At 44.8% G+C, this 14,178-nt stretch overlaps 1 protein-coding gene across 2 annotated transcripts in view; it reads left to right on the top strand.

Annotated features, from left to right (window-relative positions):
- The window catches only part of LOC136576529 (DDB1- and CUL4-associated factor 17-like), a 61,373-nt gene that overhangs the window by 32,852 nt on the left and 14,343 nt on the right, over positions 1-14,178 (top strand). The window lies entirely within an intron of this gene.

Below are 14,178 nucleotides of genomic sequence, written 5' to 3'. Positions count from 1 at the left end.
AAAGAGCCACCTTCATAGAAGTGAAACGAAAATTCAAAGAAAGAAATATTCTTTACTCAATGGCATATCCAGCTCGCCTACGAATAGTAACCCAAGGAAAGGCGCTCTTTCTTCATTCTCCTACAGAAGCCCAGGAGTGGCTAGACATGCACCCCGAAACACCAAAGGACGACTGATCCTACTACAGCTACAGCAGAACTTTAAGCGTGGCTATGACTCATTCCTCAACACCCCTCGACTCATAGGCGGTGTGCAGGGTGACTGTGGCACCTTCAAGTTATTAACGGGACCCGGCGGTTAATCCCAAACTTCTAAGAGTTCATCAAGAGACTCCCCCCCAACAGTACAACATCTGCTACTTCTAGCTAGATCGTAGCTAAAATGTTTTTTTTTTGTTTGTTTCTTTCTCTTCCCTTTCCCTTTTCCTATTGTTTTCTGTTCTGTTGCTCTTTGGCATCTACGCCATAATTTAAGCGGGATGCCAGAGACTAATAGTTTAAATTGCTGTAATTTGTTCTCCATTAATGTTCTTTACAGGTATGCGCTGTCACTATCTCTCCCCCCATACCCATCAACCCCCTTCCCTCTCCCCCACTCCATGGACATAAGTACAATAGCTAAATCCCATACCCACATAGGCAGTAATGTCCCTAAAATGTCTTAGCTGGAATGTCCGGGGACTTGGTACAACCCTCAAGCGAAGGACAGTATTTTCATATATTAAACAAATAAACCCACATATTATTAGTTTGCAAGAGACCCACCTTATTAGGGACAAGGCAGACGCCCTTTCAAAGCCATGGATTCAGTGGACTGCCCACTCCTTCCATACCTCCTCCTCTAGAGGTGTCTCTGTGCTTATCCACAAGTCGCTGCGCTGGAACCCTATTACTACCCGCAGAGACCCCGAAGGAAGATTTATATTCATCTTCGGAGAAATAGACGCCAAACCCTATGTCATTCTATCCATCTACAACCCACCCCACAATAATCTCCATCTTCTGCAGTCTGCTATAACGTTTGCACACCAATACCCACTGGCAGGAGTGATCTGCTTAGGCGACTTTAACATGGTAATGGACCCCACTAAAGACAAATTTCATGTACCCCTCAGCGCCACTTCCACCTTAAACTCCCCTTTGAGACAGCTAATCGAAAGTGTGGGATGGGTCGACCTTTGGCGACTCCATCACCCCGAAACGCGGGAATATACCTGTCACTCACCGGGTTATAACGCACTGACAAGAATTGACTACATATTTAGCTCCATAGAACTGGCAGTATATCTCTCAAACATAACACACTGCCCGAGAGGCATATCCGACCACAGCCCAATACTGCTAACCTTCAAATTTCCCCAACACAACATAGGGCCCACTTGGAAGCTTCACCCATTCTGGCTCAAGCTTATTGGGCCAGACGATCAAATGCCCTTCCACATCTCCCTATTCTTAGATGCTCATAATGACAACACCCACCCCGCTCTGAAGTGGGACACACTTAAGGCCTATATCAGAGGGTTCCTCAAGTCCGCCATCTCGCATATTAAGAAATCGACATCCCAGGCGGACAAAGAGATTGAAAATCAAACCCTAGAAGCCGAGAAAATGTACATATTTGCCCCCACAGATGCTAATAAAATAGCTTGGCTCAGTCTATCCCGCCTTCACAGACACCAAATACATGCCAAAGCCAAACGCAAATTATTCTTTGCTAAGCAGCACTACTTCGAATTGGGAAACCAATCCAGCCAGTTACTCGCCAGTCTTATCAAACGCGAAAACTACGCTAATACGATCCTCAAGATTAAGAATCAATGCGGAATAGAGATGACTGATGCCCCATCCATCACAAACTGCTTCAAAGAATTCTACACCAATTTATATAACTCCTCCTCTCAAAACACGGTGGCGGACAATCTGGATTATCTAAATGACCTAAATTTCCCGACCCTCTCTGGGGAGCAGGTTGACCTCCTGGAAGGTCCCATCACTCTAGAGGAAATCCAACTAATAATTCAAGATATGGCCCTCAATAAATCACCAGGCCCCGATGGTCTCCCAATAGAGGCATATCGCAAATATTGCGAACAATTAGCCCCACAACTCCTTGAGACACTAAACCGAGCCCAGACAGATAAAACGCTCCCACCCTCATTTTATAAAGCCTCCATAGTAGTAATCCTGAAACCCGGGAAGGACCCCACAGACTGCAGTTCTTATCGGCCAATCTCACTGGTAAACACAGATTACAAGATCCTAACCAAAATCCTGGCCACGAGACTGAATCAGGTGATCCTATTCATTATACACCCGGACCAGACGGGATTTATGCCAGGAAAATCCACGACCATAAATATCCGCAGAGTCCAAACAGCCATCCAACTAGGCAAGCAATATAATATGCCCTGGGCACTGGTTTCACTCGACATGGCAAAAGCTTTCGATTCCCTGGAATAGGCCTTTCTGGAGGCCTGTCTGGTCCGTTTTGGGTTCGGACCCAACTTTATACAATGGGTCAAAACCATATATAAGTCCCCAAGTGCAAATGTAATCGTAAATGGCATCCCATCAACGGAATTTCAACTGACAAGAGGCACCCGGCAGGGATGCCCCTTGTCTCCGGCCCTATTTGCCATAGCCATCGAGGCATTGGCGATCCGGCTGAGAAGCGCCCCCAATGTGACTGGTATTAAATGGACAGACCTTGAAAGTAAATTAGGACTATATGCAGACGACACAATTCTATTTCTGTCGAACCCATCAAACTCCTTTGCCCAAGCTATAACACATATAGATAGATTTTCCAACTTCTCCGGGCTATATGTTAACTGGTCCAAATCAACAATCCTTTACAGAGAAACTGGCCCAAAAAATGACCCCTGTGTCGCAAGATATGGACTAAAACCGGTTTCAACATTTAAATACCTGGGGGTGATTATGTCACATTACCACAACAACACAATAGCAGATAATATAAACCCACTATTAGAGAACATAAAATATAAACTGAAGCGATGGGCTAAGTTACCGCTCTCCGTAGCTGGGCGTATAAATCTCATCAAAATGGCCATCCAACCTAAATGTTTGTATATACTACAACACATGCCACTGAGCGTCCCTAAACACTTCTTCAAGTCTTTAAACTCCCTAATTATAACATTCATATGGAACTCCTCCCGCTCCAAATTGAGCCTAGCAACTTTACAAAGACCCAAGGAACAAGCTGGAATGGCCCTTCCGGACCTCCGGCTCTATTACCTGGCAGGGCAACTGAGAAACATCCGATCCTGGGTCTTAGATAAAGAACTGCCTATAGCAGATAAACAACTTGCGAAACAAGTAACAGGAAACAGCCTACTGGGCTTTTTGGAATTCCCAGAATGTACCAAAACCTCCGACCTAATCCCGCTCCATAAACTAGCTCTCAGCGTATGGAAGGAAGTAAAGACGCTGCAGAGATACCAAGATGTAGTGCCAGAACTCCCCCTCTGGAACAACCCTGGTCTCACCGCACTACAGTCTGTTCCAGACCCACAGTACTGGACCGCCCTGGGGGTATTTACACTAAAAGACATATACACAGACGAAACACTCCCCACATTCACGCAACTACGCAACAGGTTACAGGCCCCGCACCTCCAACTACAGATACTCCCCGACTTGCGAACAGGTTCCGTTCCGGGAGCCCGTTCGCAAGTCCGTTTTGTTCGCAAGTCGAACAAGCAGTAGTATGGAGCGGGATCGCGGGTGGATCCCGCTCCATACAACGTCGGGTGACGGCTGTTCTTACAGCGGGCACCCGGCGGCAGCAGTTCCGACGAGCCGCGCCGCTCGGCGGAACTGTTAACACTCTAAATACCGCTCTGACAGCGGTATTTAAAGTGTTAACAGTTCTGACGAGCGGCGCGGCTCGTCGGAACTGCTGCCGCCGGGTGCCCGCTGTAAGAACAGCCGGCACCCGACGTTCAGGGGGCCCGTACAGCTTCCCACGATGAGATCGCGGGACGCTGTGTGGTTGCTAGGCAGCCGGGGAGCTCCTGAAAGGCCCCAGGGCTGCCTATGCAGAGTGCCTATCAAGCGCACGGCTTGCTAGGCGCTCTGCATAGACAGCCCTGGAGCCTTTCAGAAGGCCCCCGGCTGCCCAGCAACCGCGATGTGACCGGACAGGCTTCTATCAGGCTTGATAGAAGCCTCTCCGGTCCCTGCACAGCATGATGTAATGCCGTAGCATCACATCATACTGTGCAAAACAGATAGTTCGTATCTAGCGAAATTCGCAAGTCGAATGTTCGCAAGTCGGGGACTATCTGTATTTCGATTTTTCCAACTAAGACACGCACTGAACTCTCAATTCCCACCCACCTCGACCCGCATATCCAAGTTCCCCACAATCGGCGTCCTTAAGTCCCAGGGGCCCAAAGGATTAATATCAGCCCTGTACACACACCTCCTTTCAGCCAAAATAAGTCTCAATCCACTCCCAACATACGATAAATGGAAACTTGCCATCCCATCTCTTACACCTGAGGAATGGCAAGATATCTCCGAATCCCACCTGTCGGTTTCACCGGCCGTAAACAATAAACTCATCCAGCTATATATTATACATCAAGCCTACCTCACTCCCAACCGTCTACATAAAATGCGCAATACCTCCTCAGATTCCTGTCAGAGATGCTGCCAACTGAAGGCGGATTTCTGGCATTTAATATGGGAATGCCCTCTTGTCAACGAGTTCTGGTCAAAAGTGATAGACCTCGTAAACTTACTTTTGCGGCCCCCATTATCTATTGACCTGGACCCTAAGGTGGCGCTCTTCGGCCTGCTGGAGGAGGAGGTGTGGCCATACTATACTCGCGTCTTTCTGGAAAAGACGCTATTCCTGGCTCGCAAAGTGATAGCCGTGAATTGGATGGCGATAGAACCCCCCTCAGTCCCACACTGGATCCAAACTGTAAACACTGTAGCCTCATATGAAAAAATCATATATCAAAATAGAGGCTGCCCGACTAAATTTCAAAAAGTATGGGGAGCTTGGATGGACTCCCACTCAACTTTGCCTACGGTATGAACCCTAAGCCCAAACTACACTAACCCCCTTCCCCGTGGCGTGGATCCGGGTGAATTGCGCTGTAAGCTCCTGGTTTTACCGCCCCACGTTCGAGCGCCATTTGTCAAAGTATAATTCTAAGTACAGCACCAATCAGGCCCACCCCACTTGCCCCGCTGCCGGCCGTAAGAAGAAAACACCACACGGAGGTCTGGTATAGTTTCTCACACGGGACATGGCTCTGCGCTTCCGTGCTTTATTACAGATTACATGAGATCTTATACCCTTTGTCCCATCACCAGCAAGGGGTGATGGGCTCATAACCATATATGGAAGTCCGGATTTCCGGCCTGAGACAGTGAAAACAGTCGTTATCTTGCTACGGCGCCTCTGGCTTATGTACAGAAAATCACGTATTCAATTAACTCCAGTGCAAAGAATCACCCACTCAATTCCAAGAAAGCGGCCAAGCATGCATTCTCCATATATCTCTTCTCTCCTTCACTTTAACCTTCATCCTTCATCCAGTATCTTTGGACATTCTTCCTCTGTTTGCCTTGCAAAGCATCTTGGAATAGCTGATGTTAAGGCGACAGATTAAGTTTTTTCTTATTTGGAATTGAATAGAACTTGCATATAGGTATAAAGCATAAAAAACATATGGCAATATATACATATACCCTCACAAACCCCCCTAAAAAACTTAATATGGAGATCAAGTACCAGACCTTGCACTCTTCCTCGGTCGCCTCTCCCTTGCGTCAGGGTTTCTCCACTGCCCGTAAGTCCCTACTTCTAAAAGGGAGGGATCCCTACCTCACCTCAGAAGGAGGCCATGGATTCCCTGGGCTTATTTCCGGGCATCCATACTCTCCATCTGTACGAGTTAACACCCCGCAGGGTGTGCCCTCGCCGCAACCTAAGGTCTTCTGCACTTTCCCTAGGCATATGGAAATTCCACTGACAGTCCATCTTATGAGACCGAGGCGGCGCAGTACTAGTACATTTCTCCATTCTTCTGGTAACGTACGTGGTTGGCATTATCGGAACTGGCTCTTCATCTTTTTCAAACAAGGGAAATTTTGGTCACATTATCCAGTCCCTTACTCATACTCTTTTTGATCAAAGGGATAATACACATACAGGAAATTACATACCCCACCTCTTTCTGCTAAAAACATATCCAGGGCCACTCTAGGGCCATGGATGCAGTGGGCCCTAACTGGTCGGCTAACCCTTGCAAAAGCATCCCTGGTGTAGTTTACAAACCTCTGCTGATTGTAATAGATATAATTCATCCAATCTACATTATTATTAACAGTGACAATAGCGAATAAGGACTCAAAACCTGCTTTAAACTGATCTCTAGAACTAAATTCATCTGGCACCCCCCTTGGCACTCCTATTACATCTATGTATACATGTGGATAAAAGTTACCACCTGGAGCGTCAACTTCTCTCTTAGCACGATGCGGTGTTGGATTCTCATCCTCAGTGTAGTCTTCATATTGCACATTTGATTGTATTAATTTGTTCTGAAACAGGGGGCTAGTGTACAGTAGTCAAAGGTGTGTGTTAGAGGAATTGTACCACATTATAGCATGTAAAGGATATACAGGATCATTAGTTTTTTCAGTGCGAAGTGTGGATCCAAGTGGGCTTTCCTTCGAGCTTGACTGCAGTTGGGGTGGTGAGCAACATCTGGTAGGGACATTCAAACAGGGTTTCTCTCTTAAACTTTTTCACATAGACCCTGTCACCTGGTTTCAGATTGTGACACTCATCTGTAGGACCTGGGAGAAAAGCAGAGACTGCAGAATACATTATTGACAATTCCTTGGAGAGACCTATGACAAAATTAACAAGAAAATCATTCCCCAAACTCAGCTACTGTGGCATGTACCCTCCGGAGAAAAAGAAAAACTAATAGAAGACACTCAATTCAAAATTTGCCCATTTCCTTCATTGCCTTTTGTATCTACTTTCCCACTACTCCGCGGATGGTAGGGTGTGTGAAAAGCCTGAAATATACCCAAAACAGACATGATATGTTGCATTATTTCACCTGTGAAGTGTGTACCTTTGTTTGACTCAATCACTTCCGGTACCTCGTATCTGCGGATTACCTCATTCGTGAGCTTCTGTGCGGTTACCTGCTTATTTACTTTGGTAACAGAGTAGGCCTCCAACCTGAAAAGACATCAACAACAACAAGCACATATTCATGCTTCCCAACAAGTAGGAGCTGAGTGTAGCCAATTTGCAATCCCTGAAATGGGTAGAGTGGTCTAGGCAAGTGTTATGTGGCAAATTTTACTTCTGCCCTGTTGCTTTACGGCAAAGATCATGCAAAACTGGACAAATGATGCAGCAGCTACAGAAAACCCAGGAGCCACCCGTCGTCGACATAGAGGTGCGTCTTTCCGTGCGCCAGCTGGGCCATCATGGGGCACAGGGACCGTGGTAGGCAAGTTCTGTTGACTGTTCACCATACGCCGTCCCTTTTTAGTCCATTTTTCCTTTTTCTTCCTTGCTGGCTTGTAACTGTAAAGTCATTAGCATATCAAAGTCCAAGTTATTATCAAAGTCCAAGTTTTTATCAAAGTCCAAGTTTTTATCAAAGTCCAAGTTTTTATCAAATTCTTCTTTTCTTCCACGGCTTGAGGGCCGCTGCTTTTGCTGTGTGGTCTGTGATGGCGTTGCCTCTTGCTTCTCCGGTGTAGGAATTGGTGTGAGCTCTTCACTGTCAGGTAGAAGTAGAGTCTCCATGAGACTGCACCGCTGCACCATTCTTAATTGGCTGTCCTGCTGAGGTAAAAAACTGTCTGGCCTTCCATGTTGGGCCGTAATCATGAGCTATGCCAAATGCATACCGGGAGTCAGTGTAAATGTTTGCCGTCTTACCTTCCTCCACTCTACACGCCTCAGCGAGGGCCTTTTTGTTCCGCTTCTTGTACTGCGACATGCGGAGGCAGAGGTTCTGCTTTTTAGGACATCTTGTTGTGTGACCACTGTATATCCAGTGTGGAGTCGTCAATCACCCTGGGACCATCTATAAAAAACAACTCAAAATATGCATTAACAAGGGCTTTCTGTAACTCTTTTAAAACTTAAATTTTCTTGTTGCATCAATGCTAGACTATCATGCTGGTATTCTATTTCAAAAAGATCAGAACCTTGTTGCAAAAAATTTAAAAATTTAAAAATAGCTTGCAAAAAATTTAAAAATGGCTGATTTGCAATACCTAGATCACCTATGCCTTCTCCTCCCCCCCTTTGAACCCGGGTACGCAATTGGAACAATAGTACCCGGGTTTAAGTTAGTACAACATTGTAAAAAAATTTGATGGATGCAGATAAGGCCTGTAAAATGTCAGCACCAATAACAGAGAGTTACATCGGGGCAGAATAATCTACAAACATCTATTAATATTGGAAATGTGATATTCCTTTAAGTGAATTCATTATTAGTCTGTTCCTGCCTGCAATGTCTTATCAAAATTTGAGACAGGAGAAAAAAAAACTTTTACTAGCTGTTCAAGATCCTCACCCCCTCCCTTGTCGAGAAGAGGGATGAAACATTACGTACTATTACATCATCTAGCTCCACCCCTTCGATATTGGCTCCGTGCATCCGTCTTCTCAGCTCATTTCAGCTTAACAGTCTACACGTCCACATCTCAACCAAGCAAAGTTCCATGCATGGGGAGGAACTTTTCTATCCCCAGTCATTACCTGCATCACACACTCACCACAGCCCGAACACGGGTCACTAACTCTCATCCATCCATGCTCTTAAGTCTGCTCCGTCACCCCCTATTGAAGGTGTACCAGTACATACAGATGCACAGAAAAAAAAGTTTGGCAAACATACATACATCAGTTGAAAAACATTGAGGTGAGTGTTATAAATGTTATAAAGTACATGATTCTATTGAGATGAGATTGTGAATGAGCGCTATTTATGATAAATTATGTGAAAAAAGTTTGCTGAGTGACTGAGACATTCTATCTTTCTTATCTACTGAAGCTATTATATGTTATATTAAACGCTGAAGTATTTTAGAATACGTGGGTATTTTTCAGCCCCCCTTGTCTCTCTTTCTCTGTATTTGACCCTGAACAAAAAGTGAAGTCTGAAAGCCCCCACCTTTTTAAAACAAACTGTTATCTCTCTACGAATATGAAACACAGACTGAATTGTTTTAGCTTAAACTACTGGTTTTACCGCCCCACGTTCGAGCGCCATTTGTCAAAGTATAATTCTAAGTACAGCACCAATCAGGCCCACCCCACTTGCCCCGCTGCCGGCCGTAAGAAGAAAACACCACACGGAGGTCTGGTATAGTTTCTCACACGGGACATGGCTCTGCGCTTCCGTGCTTTATTACAGATTACATGAGATCTTATACCCTTTGTCCCATCACCAGCAAGGGGTGATGGGCTCATAACCATATATGGGAAGTCCGGATTTCCGGCCTGAGACAGTGAAAACAGTCGTTATCTTGCTACGGCGCCTCTGGCTTATGTACAGAAAATCACGTATTCAATTAACTCCTGTGCAAAGAATCACCCACTCAATTCCAAGAAAGCGGCCAAGCATGCATTCTCCATATATCTCTTCTCTCCTTCACTTTAACCTTCATCCTTCATCCAGTATCTTTGGACATTCTTCCTCTGTTTGCCTTGCAAAGCATCTTGGAATATCTGATGTTAAGGCGACAGATTAAGTTTTTTCTTATTTGGAATTGAATAGAACTTGCATATAGGTATAAAGCATAAAAAACATATGGCAATATATACATATACCCTCACAACGTTACTCGAGCGAGTAGTGCCTTAGTCGAGTATCTGCCCGCTCGTCTCTAAAGATTCGGGGGCCGGCACGGGTGACAGGTGAGTTGCGGCGGGGAGTGGGCGGGAGAGAGAGATCTCCCCTCCGTTCCTCCCCGCTCTCGCCCCCTGCCCCCCGAATTTTTAGAGACGAGCGGGGAGATACTTGGCTAAAGCACTACTTGCTCGAGTAATGTGCCTTAGCGAGTATACTCGCTCATCTCTAGTGCTTTTACACCCAACGATTTATGGTTTAAACAAGTATGTTCACTTGTGCAGCCTGTTTATACTGGCAGATAAAGTATTTGCTTGTTTACTCGCTAAACCATTCAGTCATTCACATTCACTTAATAAGTGAATAAAAACAACTGAATGGTATTTACACCGGACAATTGGCAAATGAGCCAACGATGATTTTCATTCTTGTCTGAAATGAACGATAAGTGAACAAATTCTTTAAGAGTCACAGTTGACCCCTGGCTTATACCCATCCAAGGAGCAGCTTGCATTCTCCAAGCCACACTGCCATAAATGCAGCTGAAAGGGGTGCGTCATTTGTCGTAACGGACTTAGCCCATACACAAGCTTTCTTCGCTAACAGCAACCTTGGGAATGATGTGGAGTATATCCGATCCCCTGATGCATTCTGCATCCTCTCTTCACCCAGCAGATTTCCAGCTTCAATGTATAGATCCACTCCAAACAGCTGCTTCCCTACTATGGTTGTAGATAATAGAGGCAGAATCTGGACCCCACCACATGAGGGGGAATGTGATTGGAAAGCAGATATAATGGCAATGCCTACTGTTATAGTAATATATGTATTCTATTGTATATATCTTTTCATATGCTTCTCACATCAGCCTATGCAAACATGCATATATAAAGATAATGCTATATCTTCCTTAATAGTATATAGCAGCAGCTAAATGGTTAACTTGTTCATATTATACACTATAATGTATTAGATTTTTGTATCTACTTCCCACAGCCCTTTCTCATGAGCAGTTCTACATTCTATTAAGGGATGCTGCTCTTTCTCCCCTCCCCCCTTGCACTCCTCAGGTCAAGCAGTGATAGTAATACGTCTATTTTCTGTTAAGTTTCACTTCTTGTTGTTTTCTGGAAATCACATGTTTTAGTAGTAACACACACCTTAAGGCGTTAATATATGGTAATCATTAGAAACTAAAAGCCTATCATGAGTGCTTATGACTTTATGAGCTTGTGTCTCTATTGCTACATCATTTGGGGTATATATGCACCATAATGCTAGTAATAAATCAAAAGTGTATTGGTTTTGATACAACTAGTTACTATATAGTAGTAAGCAGCATCCGGGGTGTAATGAATCAAAGAACCATATATCTCTTAAGACACTCTTCTTTATTGTTCTATCTTTGCATACAACAGCGACGTTTTGACTGTTATACAACAGTCTTTTTCAAGCCAAAGACTGTTCTTTAACAGTCGAAACATCGCTGTTGTATGCAAAGATGGAATAATAAAGAAGAGGAGTATCTTAAGAGATGTATGGTTGCTGGATTCATTACACCCCGGATGCTGCTTACTACTATATAGTAACTAGTTGGATATGTTTGGATGACGAGTCCTCATCTGGTTAAACCTGCATCATTGCTCTAAAGCTGCTCCCTTGTGAGTATAAGGTGTATTATAGTGTGCTGCAACCATACATTGAACAGTATGGACATTAATCTGGTTTTGATACAAGCATTTTGTCAGTCTCAGTTACTCTGCGTGCACGCACTTCTCAATAACCATTTTGGCCCCCACAGTGAAATCAGGGGAGCCCATTTGGTTCCGTTAACACTACCAAATGTAAAATAGACGAGCTCTTTCATCAGCTAGAAGCCTCACATTAAGGAGACATAGTGGCCATGCAAAAAGATCTGGTTTACCATAGAGTTGCAGAAGTAGAAAAAGCACAAGAGCACCCTTCCAATTTTGGAAACACACCGGCAACTCGCTCACAAATGACCTGTGCAAATTTCAGATATTTTCACCTATTTTGACGATGTTGGAAATAGACAAAGGAAAAATAACCCCTGTGTTCGGGGGCTTAGTGGGGAAATATAAGCTTTGCAACTAGAGAACTGGGCCCAGAAATTCTTTTGCAAATTACTCCAAAGATCTATGAACCATCTGATTAAAATAGATAGAATACACAGAGCATTGGGCCCCAGGCTTGTGGACCCCTCGTACCCCAGAGAAGTGATATTCAAAATACATTTTCCAAATGAAAAAAATGACAATGTTCTAGAGAGTTGAAGGGCAATAAGCCTCAAGAATCTACTATCATCATTGTTCCCGACCTGGCTAGCAGCACCCTACAGTTGCTCAAGGTACTAAAACCGCTCCTCATAATACTAAGGGATAAAAGTGTGTGTGTGTATGTATGTATGTATGTATGTATGTATATAGATAGTTAGTTCTGGGGATACTCTCTCCATCTCATAGCTAAGAAAGGGTGGAAAATCCGCATTCTTCAAATCTCTATGGGATTGTCCCAAGTTCTTAGAAATAATAATATTAATAGTCTATTTGTATAGCTCCAACATATTCCACAGCGCTTACATAGACAGGGGGAATACAGAAAGACAAAAGAACCAAGATTACATAGTAATCAGTTGATAGAAACAATAGGGGTGAGGGTCCTGCTCCAACGAGCTTACATACTACAAGTAATGGGGTGATACAGAAGGTAAAGGGGCTGGATGTGTGCATGGTATGGCAAGGTGGAGTGTGAGGGATGGTATGCACATAGACAATGGTCAGACATTTAGCAGTGTGACAGCAGAATCGGTATGACTGCAGGGGCAGTTGATGGTGGCTGGCAAAGATTGCAGTCAGTAGGTCAGGGAGTATGTTACCAGGCGACGTACAGAGGGGTTTGTTTAGGGAATTCGGTATGCCTCCCTGAAGAGGTGCATTTTTAGAGCACGCCTGAAGTTCTGCAAGTCCTGGATTGCCCGGGTAGCCTTTGGTAGTGCGTTCCAGAGGACTGGTGCTGCTCTGGAGAAGTCTTGGAGGCGGGAATGAGAAGTTCGAATTAGAGGGGTGCGCAGTCTAGTTAGCAGAGCGGAGAGCCCGGGCTGGGTGATGGATTGAGATGAGGGAGGCAATAAAGGGTGGCACTGCGCTGTGTAGGCTTTGTGGATGAAGGTAGTGAGTTTAAATTGAATTCTGTATTTAACGGGCAGCCAGTGTAGTGACCGGGACAGGGCAGAGGCGTCCGAGTAGCGGCTGGACAGGAAGATGAGCCTGGCTGCCACATTCAGGATGGATTGGAGAGGGTAGAGTTTGGCCCAGGGCAGGCCGATCAGCAATGAGTTGCAATAATGGAGCCATGAGTGGATGAGGGCAACAATAAGCACTTTTAGCATGTCTGCAGTGAGAAAAGAGCGGATTCTTGCAATGTTCTTGAGGTGCAGCTGACATGTTCGGGACAGAGATTGGATGTAGGGGGTAAAGGAGAGATCGGAGTCAAATATGACCCCAAGGCAGCGGGCATGTTGTCTAGGAGTTATGGTGGCACCACACACTGAGATGGAGATGTGAGGATGAGGTCGGTTAGTGGAGGGTGGAAATACCAGTAAGTCAGTTTTAGAGAGGTTTAGTTTTAGGTAGAGAGAGGACATAGTGTTAGAGACAGCAGACAGTCGTTAATGTTTTGGTGGAAAGGTGCAGTGATGTCACGGGAAGAGGTATATAGCTGGGTGTTGTCAGCGTAGAGGTGGTTAGCAGAATATTTAAACTACCTATAGCTACCTTACTTGAGTATCAATTTTTGTGGCTTTGTAGTGGCCGACTACCACTGCTCCCCAGGAGAAGGGAACGGTACAAGGCAGAAAGGCGCCGCTCAAATCCAACTCCACCATGACTTCAATGCTTCTTATAGGATCCCAGATCCAAGGTTGTTGATGTCAAAGAGACCACATAGAAGAAAATCCCCACCCAAATGACTGGGCGGCTCGAGAGACCTTTACTTCTCATTTGTAGATAAACATGCCATTAATTTGATATATGCAAAATTGCACTTTTCCATGTGTCCTTGGGGCTCATGGAAACGGAGGCCTTAGGTTTATACATCATATATGTTGCACCGATCATATACAGAACAGTTAAAACAGGCGACCCTCTTCCCTGCTATGTCCGGATAAAGGACATATAGGAACTAAAATTTTGTATAGAACGCCAGTAAGGCTTCATCAAATGTTTCGGCAAGTATCTCATTCATGTTGGCTCTGTTTATTAACACCAGGTACAGTGTTG

Source organism: Eleutherodactylus coqui, chromosome 8 (genome assembly GCF_035609145.1).
Source record: "Eleutherodactylus coqui strain aEleCoq1 chromosome 8, aEleCoq1.hap1, whole genome shotgun sequence".
Taxonomy (NCBI): Eukaryota; Metazoa; Chordata; class Amphibia; order Anura; family Eleutherodactylidae; genus Eleutherodactylus; species Eleutherodactylus coqui.
The sequence above is the reverse complement of the archived record's forward strand: the minus strand, read 5'-3'. Positions and strand labels throughout refer to the sequence as shown.